Here is a 17,471-nt window from a genome sequence, read left to right as displayed (position 1 = left end):
GGTGACCCCGCCCCCATCAGAGGGGGCGGGATCACCCACACGTCATTGGGGAAGCCAGGCTTCCACACTTGCGTCAGAGGGGGGCGGAATCAGGTGACAGTGGCCCCGCCCTCCTCATATAAGAAATGTCAGACTGCCGGGACCCCGCAGTGTCTCCGCCAGTGGAGACAGAGGATGGATGGACTGTGCTGCACTGGACGGAGAGATCACCCGTCGCTGGATCAGATCAGCCATCGCTGGACCCCAGAGAGATGATCATCCGTCGCTGGATAGAAAGAGTGGATTACCACCGCTGGAATCTTTTTTTATTTTTAATAAAGGACTTTTTCAAAAGTGTGTTTGTCTTTTTTAACATTCTTTCAAACATGGGGGGCTGGGATCTGGGGGTCCCCTTGTTAAAGGGTTCTTCCAGATTCTGATAAGCCCCCCGCCCGCAGACCCCCACAACCACTGGCCAGGGTTGTGGGGATGAGGCCCTTGTCCTCATCAACATGGGGACAAGGTGCTTTGAGGGGTCTGTGACCCCCAAACCATCCTCCCAATGTTGAGGGTATGGGGCCTGGTACGGTTCGGGGGGGCGCTTTCTCCTGCCAGGTTGCGTGCTCGGATAAAGGGTCTGGTATGGATTTTTAGGGGGAACTCTACGCCTTTTTTTTTTTTAAATCTGGCGTGGAGTTCCCCTTAAAATCCATACCAGACTTGAAGGGTCTGGTATGGATATTTAGGGGAAACCCCACGTCATTATTTTTTAAAATTTGAAGTGGGGTTCCCCTTAATATTCATACCAGACCTGAAGGGCCTGGTAATTGAATTTGGGGGAACTCCACGTTTTTTTTTTTTATCAATGACTTTCAATGACTGTTCTCTGTATTATGGGAGCCAACAATTCATTATAGCTGCGAGTGATTTTAAATGACTTTTTTTCCTGCAGAAATTACACTTTGAGCAGGGACAGTTCTAAGCATGGGAAACATGTGCCCCTTTACAGGCATACTATAGACACCCCCAAGGTATGAAATTTAAAGGAATATTACACTTTTATTGTTTCACTTTAAGCGTTATTAAAATCACTGCTCTCGAAAAACTTTAAAACTTTTTTTTTGCATTGATACATGTCCCCTGGGGCAGGACCCAGGTCCCCAAACACTTTTTAGTACAGTAACTTGCATATTAGCCTTTAAAATTAGCACTTTCGATTTCTCCCATAGACTTGTACAGGGTGTTCCATGGCTTTTCGAATTTGCCGGAAACACCCAAAATTGTTCACTGTTCGCCGAACAGGCAATGTTCGAGTCAAACATGAGTTCGACTTGAACTTGAAGCTCATCCCTAATTGTCACTATCCATTACACTTAGGGCTAATTTACACGTGCTTCAAAACAAGGCTTTGAACACGCTTTGTTAAAGCTTTCTGAACACCAGTCAAAGCCCCTGTCACTAAATAAAATAATAATAAAATGGTTAGCTTACAGTCCTGTTTACACCTTGCTTTTGCTTGGTGCCTCAGTGGGGCTTCGATGAGGCTTTGGTGGGGCTTTGATGAGGCTTTGGTAGGGCTTTGATGAGGCTTCAGTAGGGCTTCAAGCGAGCTTTGCCATAGACTTTTGTGGAGCCTTTGAAGGCGCTTTGAAGCACAACTAAAGCGACATGTTGTATATTTTTTGAAGCATAGCCAAAACAAAGCAAAGCAAAAGCAAGGTGTAAACAGGACTGTAAGCTAACCATTTTACTAAATTGACTAAATTTACTTGCAGCCCTATTTTAGGTCGAAGGTGCTACAAATATATACGATGGGGAACACAGATAATCAGGGAAAACTGGAGGTGCAGTAGATGGGAAGGGGGAACCAGCACTTAGATCAGGAAAAGGGGAGAGCAGGTATAAGATACAGGGTACAGCGTATGGGGCAGGAGCAGGAACATGATAAGGATTAGCAGTATCTGGCAGCAAGCAAAAAACTGAAGCAAGAGGCACTAATAGGAGAGGACCTAAATACCCTCTCAACAGGCAGCATCAGGTGAAATCTGATTACTGGGATCTACCGGCTGCTAGGAAACACCCACTGGTGGACATTAGAATTACAACCTTCCACCCAGGGAACCACAATGCCACCAGCAGGTGAACTAGGTCCTGACACTAGAGGGGCCAAGAAGTGTGAACCAGACTGGTGGTAAACTTTAGGTCTCAGATCTTTCATCACAGAAAATGTGCTGTAGGCCTTGTGGTAGGAATTAAATGATCAACCTGCCACAAGGGGGCACTACAGGCAGAGTTTCATAAAGAAAGACTGTCACTTTGACCATTCAGGGCAAAGTGTCAGTGTCTGTGAAGAGTTTACTTACTTTTCCAGCAGTCCCTTGCCACTTCTTTATCTACCCCAGCCAGCATAAAATACTCCAGATAGTAATTCCAGATATGCAGCCAATTGCTAGTAACATGATATCACTGATCTAAGCTCCAATACCAATTGAACCTTGGTATTTGGTACTGGCTGCAAAGGGTGAAGGAGTGTCAGTGAATTGCTGGCTATCATTAGTTAGGGGGGGGGGAGTGATTCACAGACACTGTCACTCTGCGCTGAATGTGCTGTTTCTAGTGGTAGAGCTACATTCATGGAGGCCACTTTGGGCAAAAGGTCTGATTTGGCTTCTAACTTGTGTGTGCTACTGATGCTGTCTGTCATTGTATTATTGATTTAAGTAGCTGCATTGCTTTTTGGAATACTTACTCCTCAATATACTTCCACCGTGCTTTTTTCAGTAATGGCAGCCTCGTACTGGGGGCTGTATCCCTATGTCCAGGAGCAGAGGAGGTAGTAGCTGCCTTTGCCATGGGTACAGGATTCTGTTTATGTTTCTGGATTTAAGTCAAATATTACAAACCATATGGCAGCCATTAAATCTTTCCTTTCTTATCTATAAACAGAAATGCTCAAAAATCCTCTTCATGAAAGTGCATCTTTATTTTCATGGCAGGAAAGCCTTCCCCCTTCACTTTTATTTTAGAAAGAGAGTAGGATATTGGCTGAAACTTTTAAGCTGACCAATGCCCATTTTCTCTGCTAAAATCTTCTTTTGGTAGTCCTTTTAGAAGCCAGCTTTGATCACATTTATGGTGGCCGAATACACTCCATTTAGCTTGCAAAGTATGGCACTAGGTGTTGACTTTATAATAGGTAATGAGCTGTTTACAAAATGCTCCCATGTTAAGGTAATTTGGAACCAGCAATAATGTATTGATTAAATAAAATGGCATTTTCTTGCAATGTGGGGCATTCGGAATATTATACTTTTACGTTCTCTGTTTGCATTAATGTAAATATGGTCAGTGAAAGTGAAAAACAGTATGGCGGCAGGTCTGTTGCTAAGGATATGAGAAGGCGAGAGAAAGGAACAACTCTGCTCAGCATGCTGGAACACACGCTTGGAAGAATACAAAGATTGCTGCCTGAAGCTATTACAGCTAACCCAGGAATACTGAACGTATGGCTAAGGAGTTTCCATCTTCACAATGACTTGCAGTTCTTGGCTTATACAACTGCTAATAAATACGTTTTTTTTCTTTCTTCCCTCCTGTGATTTTTTGGTCTGTATTTGTTTATATACTCACTTTGAGAAACGTATTTATTTTACCCTGAAATACGATGCAGAGCTGGTCTATGGATAGAACAGACTTGCACACAGAAAATGTTTAGTACTGCACTATATCATGGAGTGACAGAAATAAAGGGATCTTGCTTGAATATGAATGTATAGGTAGAAGGAATAGGATGTATGTATTAAATTTCCCAGAATTATTTATATAAGCTACTAGATAAAATTAATCTACAAACCTGACACACGTGGCCAAATCAAACTGATCACATGATAAAAAAAATGCACAAGTAACAGTTAACTTTTAATGAAAACATTATGAGGAAATGTTAATGATGAAATTTTTTAGCTTTTATACATTTTGTTGTATGCTGTTGTATGATGGATTCATATTAATAAAGTTCTACCTGTCTTGCACATGGCTGGTTCTTTTGTAAACTCCACCTAAAAACTCCTGTAAAATGTGATATATCAGATTTGGGTTGTGTTAACTTTTAAGGGAAACATTTACAGACTAGACATATAATATGTTGTTGCTTTAACTCTGGTCTTCCCATCTTCTGCATCTTCCAAGAACTGACCTTGGCAAAACTTGGGTTGAGGCATCCTACTCTGTGATCTCCCTTGTTGGTAGGGACATATCCATATATTGTATAAATTTGACATGAAGGGAGGTGAAGTGAAGCTGTGTTCACTTGAAACATCTAATTGAATAAAAAACAATCCTGCCCATGATTGAATATTTGAAGTGTATGCAGGTGTTCTTCGCCATACCCTTTTTCAAACCTTAGCTCATAGAATGGAGAGATCGCAGTGCACAATGCAATGGCAGTAAATGTATTGCTACTTGAACTTTAGGACTCATGTACACAGGCATTAGATCATGTTTGAACAGGTTTTTGTTTTATGTTTCTAAAAGTCAGTTTGGATACAAAAGCAAGTTTAAACTATTTAAAGAAACCTATAACAGTGCATAAGCAAACTGAAGTAAATCAAAATGATATCAAAGCAACTCAGAATCACCTGAAAGAATACTGTTTATGACTTGCTTCTCAAGCCAATGCTCATGCACATTGGCAGTGCAAGACCACAGAATCATGATCTTTGAGACCTCCAACCCAATAATCTTATCTAGTTTTCATGTCATGCAGCAGGACTTATAAATTAGTAGTAGATTATTCTGTCTGCAATCATCTTTAACTGGATATACATTTATGAGCCGCTTGGCAGTGCTTTGCTTTGTTGTAAATGTTTCAAAAACGACACTTGTATGACCATAGTGTGTACAGATATTTATTGCTAATTTTTTTTTTTAGCATATTCCTTTAATACAAAAGATATTTGAGAACTATATTCCAAAAATGAACGGCTTAAAGATCCTATTAAATGTACAGTGAGACATTAAAAATAAACAAATTGGCCTCTTGCTGTTAGAAGAGAGTACTAATGAACACCATAGCATATGTATAAAAGATATATTAACAATGTATCTTGGATCTCTTCTCCTCCCTTTTAATAAATAATTTAGTTCATAGACAGTCATTGATCTTGTCATTATTCATCATGATCCAATCAAAAGTGAGAGCTACGCATGGTGCCATACACCAAATAATTCATTAGAGTCCCTCATTACAATTAAAAGAAGGGAAGATGAGCCTTGATCCCTGTGGAGTAATCCATGCGTGATCTGTGTGTGATTAGTAGAATGGAAATGCTGAATGTCATTTGATTTTGCAGCATTTGGAAGTGTTTAGCAGACAACAGCTCATCCATCTGTTCCCCACGCCTGTCTGCCATGAGGGATGAAGGACACCAGGAGGCAATTGATCAAAATGTATCTGCAGAAATCCTGCCTATGGTTTGATAAACTGAGTGAACTGACCCCTCTCTTGCATCCCATAAATATGACCGAGTAAAATATAGCTGACTGATTCCACTTTCTTTTCAGATTTATTGCTCAAAAAATGTAAAGCTCATGACTTAAGATCTGAACTGATTCTAACTTTGATGAGAAGATGGATCCATAAGCCCATGCTTTAGATGCAAGTGTTTGCGGTCACTTTTATATTTTACAAATGGAAGGTCCAGTGTGTAGCTTTTGATTAATATTATTAAGTGTTATAGCATGATAGGTCATGTTTTGGCTTCAAATTTTACACATTTAATTGTTTTAACTTATTTATTATTCTCCTCAACACTTCTGTAATGAGCTTAGGCATAACCAACACTCTTCATTCCTGTGCTGAGTGATGAATGATAGAGAAATGCTTCACTTCTCCTCTCTGTTAAGAAAAATGTTGAGTTTATTTGACCTAAACCTTAAATAAAGAATGTCAGGGTAGAAATATGGAACCCACCATAGCTGACTCATTTTTGAAAATGCAGTATTTTTAGAATGCATATCCTTTTTCCAACCCAGTTACTCACCAAACAAAGTCAGAAAGTTAAGGATGAAAGCCCTGCAGCATGTACCTTTAAAAACAAGTTAGTAAAAGCAGCTCCCGTAATTCCATATTCCTTTTAACGAGGAGGTGCAATGGCTTACAAAGGTTGTTTAATGGATAGTGAATCAACTGTGATTCACTGTGAGAAATTTGTAGACACATCACAGCATTTTCATAGATTGTATATGTAGCTATACCCCAAACATATGAGACGCCAATGGTGAAAGAGGATTGTGAACAGGCAAATTTGTTTTAGCGTGTCTCTTTTTCATTAAAGAGCCTGTCTGCTTGCAAAGATTTTTTTTTTTACAGTTTATTTCTCCTTTAACCGCTTGTCGACCAGTGCACTACGATATACGTCAGCACAATGGCATGGCTGCGTACGGGCACATCCCCTTTAAGAAGCGGCTCACGGGACCCACGGACTCAATGTCCACTGGTGTTTCACATTCGTGTCACAGAGCAGTCACAGAGTAGCAGAACGGGGAGAAACAAGGTATTTGTCATCGGGAGCAGTGATCGCTGTCATGTCCTAGGCAGCTCTTCCCCACACAGTTAGAGTCACTCTCTAGGACACACTTAACCCCTTGATCGCCCCCTAGTGTTTAAACCCTTCCCTGCCAGTGTCATTTACACAGTAATCAGTGCATTTGTATAGCACTGATCACTGTATAAATGACAATGGTCCCAAAATAGTGTCAAAAGTGTCCGATGTGTCCGCCATAATGTCGCAGTGAAGATAAAAATCACAGATAGGCACCATTACTAATAAAAAAATAATAATAAAAATGCCATAAATCTATCCCCTATTTTGTAGATTCTATAACTTTTGGCAAACCAATCAATATACTATATAATTTTTTTTACCAAAAATATGTAAAGGAATACATAGCTAGACTGCGGACATTTTTTTTTATATATATTTTTTGGATATTTATTATAGCAAAAAGTAAAAAATATTGCTTTTTTTTCAAAATTGTCGCTCTTTTTTGTTTATAGTGCAAAAGATAAATCTTTGCAACCGTAGATGTTATCAAATACCACCAAAAAAAGTTCTATTTGTGGGAAAAAAAGGACGTCAGTTTTGTTTGGGTGCAACATCGCATGACCTCGCAATTGTCATTTAAAGCGACACAGTGGCATATTGCAAAAAGTGCTCTGGTCAGGAAGGGGGTAAATTCTTCCGGCGCTGAAGTGGTTAAAAAACACAGGAGCAGAATTAATAGCAACAAGCAATCACATTTTAAAGCCCAACTGAACTTTAAGTTTAAATTAACTATATACAGTATATTACTGGTAAATTCAAACAAAAAGTGTGCAAAATCTAACCCATGTATTTTCTTTAGAAAGCAACCACAGCCTGGAGAGAAAAGTATGCCCCCTGCCAGAATGCTGCAAAGAAGGAACCTGGTTCTCTGTATGGAAGCAGTGGTCTCTATTAGAGGTTTGACATGCCCTCTGCTGAGTCAGGGCTAAAGCTCTGTCATCAGCACAGAGCATGAGCTTTGTTAAATAAAGAGCTGTAGGCTTGACTCAGCTGGGGGTTGGTTGGACCACTGAAGATAGACCACTGCTTCCACACAAAGAGCAAGGTTCTTTCTCTACAGCATACTGGCAGGAGCCACCTTGGCTGTGGCAGGATTAAAAAAATACATGAACTGTAAAACTTTTTTAATCGGAATTAATTTGGTTGATTTAAACCGAAAGTTCAGTTTGGCTTTAGCTCAGTGCACGGACAAGTTGCTCATGGTAGCACTGTTCCTTTCTTATTTCCATTTTGTATAAATTAGCAGTGCAGTGTCTACTTTATTTGAACTGTCTTTGTTTTAGATATGACTTTCATGCAAAGTCTCCATTTATTTTGTTTGGCTTTACTTACCTGTCATGATGTGTTTGTCAAGCTTTAATTTGAAGTGGTGCATCAATGGTTTTTAATTAACCTGCAAATGTTGTGTTAAGAAAATTCCTCATTAAAAGCAAACAACATAAAACTCCATCATCCTTTAACCACAGCAAAGAAAAAAAATAATAGTAAAATCAAAATTGATGCCAAATTTCCGACATGGCATAATTGTAGGCATTTATCAGTAAATGAAGCGGAATATGCAAATAGCAATGTCAGTAGCACACATGGCTTCACCCTGCTCTGGGTAAAGCTCTATTCATTAATGAAAACGTGAGGAATGGCTCTCAGGTGATCGCGGAATAAATAAAATAGTTTAACACAACACATGTTGTAGATTAACGCGTTGTGTTATTCATTTATCTTGTGAGGCAGCTGCCATGCCTTCTGCCGACACTTACCCATACTGCCATTCACTGCTAATTCTTTATTGCCACTATTACATTTCCTGGCACAGGCGGGACTGAATGGATATGGCTTAAATCTTGGAAATTAACACTGTACTGATAGCAGATAAAGACCGATAGGTCCAAGTAGTCTCCTCAGTTTCCACTTCAATTTGTCCAAATACGACAAAACTATGTCTGTTTGGGGCTTTCTTAAAAATGAACATTAAGCAGGTTAATATTCTGGTAGTTGTGGGGCATATTTATAAAGCAGTGAATCTGACATTCCCCAAACATTCACTGTAGACGAATTTTCCAGGTACGTGTGTTTTAGCCACTTCAGCCCTGGAAGATTTGGCTGCTCAATGACCAGAGCACTTTTTACAATTTGGTACTGCGCTGTTTTAACTGGTGTGGCAGCAGGTAGGTAAAGTCACCTGGTTGTATCCAGGATGGGAAATATGTGTGCCCTAGATTCAGGCTTTATGAAGACTTGTACAACTAGAGGGGAAGAGTTAATGAGCCCAGCTGAAGTAAGTGGGCTCATTAAGACCTCTACAAAAAAAAAACAGCATGCTTAGGGAGATGCTCCATCCTGGAACCAGTTTTGTGTTGTATAGACTGGGGAGTGTGAGATCTGTTCTGTGCGGTGAGTTAACGCCTGTGTGGCAAACCTCTACAACAGAGACAGGGACTGGTGCAGCACAAGGCTGCACTCAGTTGTTAGACAGGGAATCTAAGTGTGTAGTTAGAGGTCAAGCTGACCAGGATTTATTTTCATGTTTTATTTTTGTTTGGCTGTTATATGTATCACTGCATGTAGCATAAATAAACCGCATCTTTTGTTTTTTGCACCTACAACGCTGTCTGCTGTGCCTGATTTTGTGTTGTGAACCCATCCAGGGGGTCACACACACCCGCTGCCGAGCTAACCCCTCACAGTTGGTGGAGAATTTTGGCATTTTTTTTTTCAATTTTTTTAAAGGCCAGCATGGAGGAGATACTGAGACAGCTGGCTCTAGCAAATGCAAATCAGCAGCAAACAAATGCGGCTTTACAAAAGAGCCTTGCAGCTCAGCAGAAAGCTCACCTGCAGAGTCTGGAAGCTCAGCAACAAGCCCAGCAGCAATCTGAAGCCCGCTTCATAGACCTGTTGCAGAAGCAAGAGCAGAATTTTCAACAGAAAATAGAGACATTAATACAGCAACGTCCGCAGACCAATGAAGCAAGTGGTTACAATAATACCGCATCCTTTGGTGTGAGCCGTTTATTGACAAAAATGACTGGAGAGGATGATCCGGAGGTGTTTTTGACCTCATTCGAAAGGACTGCTGAAAGGGAAAAGTGGCCTAAGGAGCAATGGGCTGGACTGGTGGCCCCTCTGTTAACTGGGGAATCGCAGAAAGCTTATTATGACCTAGAGCCTGACCAAGCAAAAGACTATGTGGTGCTAAAAACAGAAATATTGGCACGGCTGGGTGTCACCCTGGCCGTCCGGGCTCAGCGTGTGCATAATTGGACTTTTCAGGTTGGAAAACCCCCCAGGTCTCAAATGTATGATCTCATTCACCTGAGCAGGAAGTGGCTGCAGCCAGAGACTTTGACCGCACCAAACATTGTGGAACGTGTTGTTATGGATCGTTTCCTGAGAGCTCTTCCTACTGCCATCCAAAAATGGGTAAGCCATGGAGACCCAGAAAATGCAGATAAACTTGTGGATCTGGTTGAGAGGTACTTGGCTACAGAGAACCTGACCACCTCTTCCAGGGACTCACGGACTTTCCACCCTAAGACCAGATCATTCCCAGTGGCGGGTAAGATGACTCCAAGGGGTGAGGGTGGAGAGAGTGAGAGGGTGGGATTTCTACCTAAGGTCTGGCGGGAGCAGCCCAGGAAGCCCAGGCTGCAAGAGACAGCTAAAAAGATTATTTGCTACCGCTGCCGGCAAGAGGGACATATTGCAGCCAATTGCCCCGTTGTGGATGAGCCTATGCAATGTGACTTTATAAGGGAGAGACGTCAGTCGCTGTTTGCGACAGTTGCATGCACTGCCCTTCGGGGACCTGAGAAACATTTATGTAAAATGTGTATTAATGGTAGAAATGTTGATGTGTTGCTGGATTCAGGTAGCCTGGTAACATTGATAAAAGCTGAATTAGTTACTACAGAGGTCTCTGGGAAGAACAGGGTGGCTGTTATTTGTGTGCATGGGGACACCCGAGAGTATCCTGTAACTTCAGTGTTTTTTGAGACCCCCAAAGGTAACCTCTCTCATCAGGTGGGGTTAGTGTCTCACTTACCACATGATGCTATTGTGGGAAGGGATTTTCCAAAATTCTGGGAACTCTGGGATTGTCCTGAGCCCCCCACTGGTGCCCCTATAAACCAGGAAGATGACCAGAATTCCTCTGGGAGTGGTGAGGACTCTCCTGAATTTCCCTTGTCGGTATTGGCGGGGGAAACTCGAGAAACTGGGGAGGAGCCAACATCCTCAGAAGAAAACATGCCGTCTGTGGAGTTTTTGGATCTTGAGGTTCACAGGGAAAATTTTGCCACAGAACAGTTAAAAGACCCCACTCTAATAAAGGCACGGGAAAATGTGGTGAAAATAGATGGCGAGTTAGTGAACCCAGATAAGACTTGCCCTTATCCTTACTTCACTATGGAAAGGGACCTGCTGTATCGAGTGGCTCAAAGGGCAGAAGAAACCATTGAGCAACTTGTAGTGCCCAAACCTTACAGGAAGTTGGTGTTAGAATTGGCTCATGGGCACATTCTGGGAGGTCATCTGGGGACAGAGAAAACCAGAGAGAGGGTATTGCAGAGATTCTATTGGCCTGGGGTCATGAAGGAAATAGAAAATTATTGTTCCTCCTGCCCTGTGTGTCAGAAGTCGGCACCTATGCCACATTTCCGTAGCCCGCTGGTACCTCTTCCTATCATTGAGGTCCCCTTTGAAAGGATCGCAATGGATTTGGTAGGTCCGATAATGAAGTCCGCCAGGGGGCATCAGTACATTTTGGTTATATTGGACTATGCCACCCGTTATCCGGAAGCAATTCCTCTCCGAAATACCTCGGCCAAAACCATAGCCAAAGAGCTATCTCTTGTTTTTAGCCGTGTGGGTATTTGTAAGGAACTGCTTACGGACCAAGGTACACCCTTTATGTTCCGGGTTATGAAAGAATTATGCAAGTTGTACAAAGTGACGCAATTGCGTACATCTGTGTATCACCCCCAAACAGATGGGTTGGTTGAAAGATTCAACAAAACCCTTAAACAAATGTTAAAGAAGGTGGTGGATAGAGATGGAAAGAATTGGGACTGTCTAATACCCTATCTAATGTTTGCCATTAGGGAGGTTCCCCAATCCTCTACGGGTTTCTCACCCTTCGAGTTGCTCTATGCGAGACACCCAAGAGGGCTGCTGGATATCGCCAAGGAAACTTGGGAAAATGAGAGTTCTCCTCACAGGAGCGTGATTGAGCATGTCGCCCTGATGCAAGATAGAATTGCACAGGTAATGCCAATTGTAAAGGAACATTTAACCCAAGCGCAGTTAGCACAGCAGAGAGTGTACAACCGTGGGGCCAAGACCCGTACTTTTTCCCTGGGGGATAGGGTCTTGGTGCTAGTCCCTACGGTTGAAAGCAAATTTCTGGCCAAATGGCAAGGTCCATATGAAGTAATTGAAAAAATTAGTGAGGTGAACTACAGGGTTAGACAGCCAGGAAGGCGAAAGCCGGAGCAGATCTATCACGTCAATCTGCTGAAAGCCTGGAGGGATAGGGAATCCCTAGTCGCAGAGACTTTGTCACAAGTACAGCCTGATTGCTTAGTTCCTGAGGTTGGAATAGCAGACACCTTATCGAAACCCCAACAACAGGAGGTTAAAGAGTTTGTACTTCGTAACAAAGAGATTTTCTCTGAGCTGCCGGGACAAACATCTGGCGTAGAGCATGACATTATCACCCCGCCAGGAGAAAGGGTAAAACTAAAACCTTATAGAATACCAGAGGCCCGACGGGAGGCAATATGTGGGGAGGTTCAAAGGATGCTGGAATTGGGTGTGATAGAGGAGTCCCAGAGTGACTGGTCTAGTCCTATCGTACTAGTGCCCAAACCTGATGGGAGCTGGTGGTTTTGTAACGATTTTCGACAATTGAATAAAGTTACAAAATTTGACACCTACCCCATGCCGCGTATAGATGAGTTGATTGACCGGTTGGGAACAGCCCGATATATGACAACTCTTGATCTCACCAAAGGGTATTGGCAAATTCCCCTGGCCGAGTCGGTCAAGGAGAAAACTGCGTTTGTAACCCCAGATGGGGCATTCCAATATAAGAGAATGCCGTTTGGGTTACAGAATGCACCGGCAACATTCCAGCGGAAAATGGATAAGATTCTGAGGCCCCATCAGAAATATGCTGCAGCTTACCTGGATGATGTGATTATCCATAGCACAGACTGGGTCTCACATTTGCCAAAAGTACAAGCAGTCCTAGACTCTATCCAGGAAGCTGGGTTTACGGCCAATCCAAAGAAGTGTACCTGTGGACAGGAGGAGGCCAAATATCTTGGGTACACTATTGGGAGGGGGGTGATAAAACCCCAAGTCAATAAAGTCGAGGCCATACAGAGTTGGCCACGTCCCAACAGCAAGAAACAGGTACGAGCCTTTCTGGAAATCGCTGGCTATTATCGACGATTCATTCCCCATTTTGCTTCTCAGGCTGTGCCCCTCACCAACCTGACAAAAGGGAAAGAGTCGGTCATGGTTAAATGGTCCCCAGAGGCTGAAGAAGCATTTCAGTCCTTAAAAACAGCCTTATGTAGTCAGCCAGTGTTGTACTCACCAGACTTCTCTAAGGACTTTGTTGTACAAACTGATGCATCAGACGTTGGGTTAGGAGCAGTGATATCCCAGGTCTGGAACGGGGAAGAGCACCCAGTCATTTACCTCAGCAGGAAGTTGAAGTCCCATGAGGTAAATTACTCCACGATTGAGAAGGAATGTTTAGCAGTGAAGTGGGCTCTAGATTCCCTTCGGTACTATCTGCTAGGTAGGCACTTTGACCTGGTGACTGATCACGCTCCTTTAAAGTGGATGGCTCAAAACAAGGAGACCAATAGAAGGGTAAATAGGTGGTTCCTGGCCCTACAGGAATTTAACTTTACAGTTAAGCATCGCCCTGGTGTTAAAATGGGGAATGTGGATGCTTTGTCTCGGATACATGCGTGTCTGACTGCTTGTGTTACAACCCCAAGGTTGAAACAAGAGGGGGGGGGTATGTGGCAGCAGGCAGTTAAAGTCATCTGGTTGTATCCAGGATGGGAAATATGTGTGCCCTAGATTCAGGCTTTATGAAGACTTGTACAACTAGAGGGGAAGAGTTAATGAGCCCAGCTGAAGTAAGTGGGCTCATTTAGACCTCTACAAAAAACCCCAGCATGCTTAGGGAGATGCTCCATCCTGGAACCAGTTTTGTGTTGTATAGACTGGGGAGTGTGAGATCTGTTCTGTGCGGTGAGTTAACGCCTGTGTGGCAAACCTCTACAACAGAGACAGGGACTGGTGCAGCACAAGGCTGCACTCAGTTGTTAGACAGGGAATCTAAGTGTGTAGTTAGAGGTCAAGCTGACCAGGATTTATTTTCATGTTTTATTTTTGTTTGGCTGTTATATGTATCACTGCATGTAGCATAAATAAACTGCATCTTTTGTTTTTTGCACCTACAACACTGTCTGCTGTGCCTGATTTTGTGTTGTGAATCCATCCAGGGGGTCACACACACCCGCTGCCGAGCTAACCCCTCACACTGGTAATTGCACAGTCATGCAATGCCGTACCCAAACAAAATTTGCGTCTTTTTTTCTCCCCACAAATAGAGCTTTCTTTTTATGGTACCTGATTGCGATTTTTATTTTTTGTGATATATAAAATAAAATCAAATAAACTCAATTTTAGTCATACATTTAGTCCAAAATGTATTCAGCCCCATGTCTTTTGTAACAAAAAAATGTCAACAAGCATATATTTATTGGTTTGCACAAAAGTTATAGCGTCTACAAACTAGGGTAAATTTTCTGGAATTTACGCAGATTTTAGTTTATGACTGCCTATCTCATTTCTTGAGGTGCTAAAATGGTAGGGAAGTACAACCCCTCCCCCAAATTACCCCATTTTGGAAAGTAGATACCCCGAGGAAATTGCTGAGAAACATGTTGAGCCCATTGAATATTTTATTTTTTTGTCACAAGTGATTAAATAATGACAAAAATAAAAATTACACTTTTGCAGAACCACGATGGCGATTGATCACCAAACTACATACACTATCATCACACACAACCTGCAGGGTTTTAATTCCCCCGTCAAGAGAACAAAAGCCTTTACTTACTATCATAAACAAAAAGTTGATATAGCAGTGTTACAAGAGACCCACTTTTCTAAAACCTCGACCCCGAGATATCTTAGTTCAAAATACCCGCAATTTTATACCTCTTCGGGTCTGGAAAAAAAGCTTGGAGTAGCGATATGTCTCTCCCGTAGGGTACCATATGTCTCTCCCGTAGAGTCCCATTAAAGACAAACAGGGCAGGTACATTATGGCAGTGGGCCATATGAATGATCAGGTAATCACCCTGATTTCTTACTATGCCCTAATGGACATCTTCCATAAAATGTTCGAAGTATTGCTTCCCAAGGTGCAGGGGCAGGTTATTTTAGGGGGGGACAGCAACCTACCATTAGACCAAATACTGGATAAAACCTCACAAAGTAAAATACAATACAAACATATTCCTAAAAGCAGTAGTGGCCTGGCACGACTACTACGTAGCAACGTTTTAATAGATGCATGGAGAGAAGATAATCTCTCAGCTAGGGGCTATACCTTCTATTCTCATGTCCACCGTACATATTCTAGGATAGATCGCCTGTTCGTAGGAACCCCGCTGTTAGCATATGTCATTTCGGTTAAGATACTTAACACACCATGGTCAGACCAATTGCCAGTCCAGCTTTCTCTCTCCAACCTGTGGAAAAAACCTTGTCCATCCCCATGGAAATTGAACGCTACGCTTTTAAACGACCCGATAATGGCTACAGAAATAGAGAAAGAAATTTGCTTATACTTTAGGGATAATATTTCTGCAACTACCTCTCCTGTGATTAATTGGGCAGCCCATAAGGCTACTATTAGAGGCAAGCTATTCCAACTGGCAGCTCAAAAAAAGCGGACTCGAGATAGCGTAGTGACACAACAAGAACAGACTTTGCGGGATCTCCTAAAGGAACAAAAAAAATTACCACAGGTGGACATGAGACATAGAATAAATGAAGCCAGATTAGCACTGAACTTAAGCCTTACCACTCAAACGGAAAAAAGAATACGGTGGTCGCGGCACAAATACTACACAATGGATGATAAACCCACGATGCTGCTAGCAAGAAAACTAGTGCCCGCCCATTTACTTCAGCATTACCTAAATTGCTGAGCCAGAATCCGGAAAGAATAGTTGCCGAATTCACAAAATTCTATACCAAATTAGATAGCGTTTCTGAGAAGGTGGGGCAAATGGATGAGTTTTTTAGACACATTCCTCTTCCAAAAATACAGAAGGAACACTTGAATTTGATGGACCAAGCATTCTCTGAATCTGAGATTGAACAGGCAATCAAGGATCTTAATCCCTCCAAAGCCCTGGGCCCGGATGGTTTCTCAGGGCTTTACTATAGGAAATTTCAGGAGATTCTGACACCACATCTTTGTTCATTCTTTAATGCGATCCGACAGGGCATGGCTTTCCCTGACCAGGAAAACAAGGCATTTATACATGTCCTTCCAAAACCAGGCAAGGATCATGGATGCTGCAAAAATGACCGCCCCATTTCATTGGTCAATACTGATTTAAAGATTTTGACAAAGATCCTGGCGGTCAGAATGAACTAATTTCTAGCCAATTATATCCATCCAGATCAGGCGGGGTTTGTACCAGGGCGCCAAACGACAGATCAAACGAGAAGAATTATAGATATTATTTCCGCTGTCCACTCGGACTGGGATGGGAGGGGGTGAAGACAGGGAATGCTGCTTTCATTAGATATTCACAAGGCATTCGATTCCCTGTCTTGGGACTACCTCTTCTTTGTCTTCACCCGACTAGGATTCTGAACCCACTTTATATCCACACTTAAAACTCTCTATAGCTCTCTCCGACAGCAGCACTAAGAGTAAAAGGCTACTTCTCAGGACCAATCAAAATACAAAGAGGGACACGCCAAGGCTGTCCTTTGTCCCCATTACTTTTTGTGCTAGCTTTAGAACCACTCGCGATACGGATAAGAAATTCTTTAGATGTAAAGGGAATCGAATGCGGGGACACGGAACACAAATGCATCCTCTTTGCGGATGATATACTGATGACAATTTCATCCCCAATTACAACTCTTCCCAACTTATATGCTATACTTAAACCATTTTCAATAATCTCGGGTCTTAAAATCAACCACGACAAATCTCAGGCCATGAATATCTCTTTAGAAAATACCATGATCTCCAACTTGAAAAGATCTTACAAATTCAAATGGAAAACCGACACGCTCACTTACCTGGGAATTAATCTTACTCCATCTTGGAATACATTATATTCTCAAAACTATCCTCCATTGTTCAAAAAATTGGGGGCAGATTTGACAAAATGGTCTTCACACCCGCCGTTGTGGTTCGGCAGACTACACGCTGTCAAAATGAACGTGCTACCGAGAATCTTGTACCTCTTTAGAACGTTACCAGTGGCACTTGCTAGATCAGATTTGAAATCATTTCAAACCAAACTCCTGTCTTTCATATGGGGGGACAAGAGACCTAGGATGAATATACGCACATTATACGCCCCCAGGAGAACAGGTGGACTGGGCTTTCCAGACCTATTAAAATATTTCTATGCAGCGCAGCTGGCACACATCACCAGATCCATAGCTCATGACCACATCCAATTTGGATGCGAATAGAGGCGGCAGCCTGTACGACACACCCGATTTCCTCCATCCTCTGGCTGTCTCCGAAGCAGATCTTATGTCTGGCACTTTCTGTCTCTATGAGCATTTGGGACAGACTACTAAAATCCCACAACTTTC

Source organism: Lithobates pipiens, unplaced genomic scaffold (assembly GCF_037356315.1).
Source record: "Lithobates pipiens isolate NorthernLeopardFrog02 unplaced genomic scaffold, aLitPip1_a1.2 Scaffold_8, whole genome shotgun sequence".
Taxonomy (NCBI): Eukaryota; Metazoa; Chordata; class Amphibia; order Anura; family Ranidae; genus Lithobates; species Lithobates pipiens.
The sequence above is the reverse complement of the archived record's forward strand: the minus strand, read 5'-3'. Positions refer to the sequence as shown.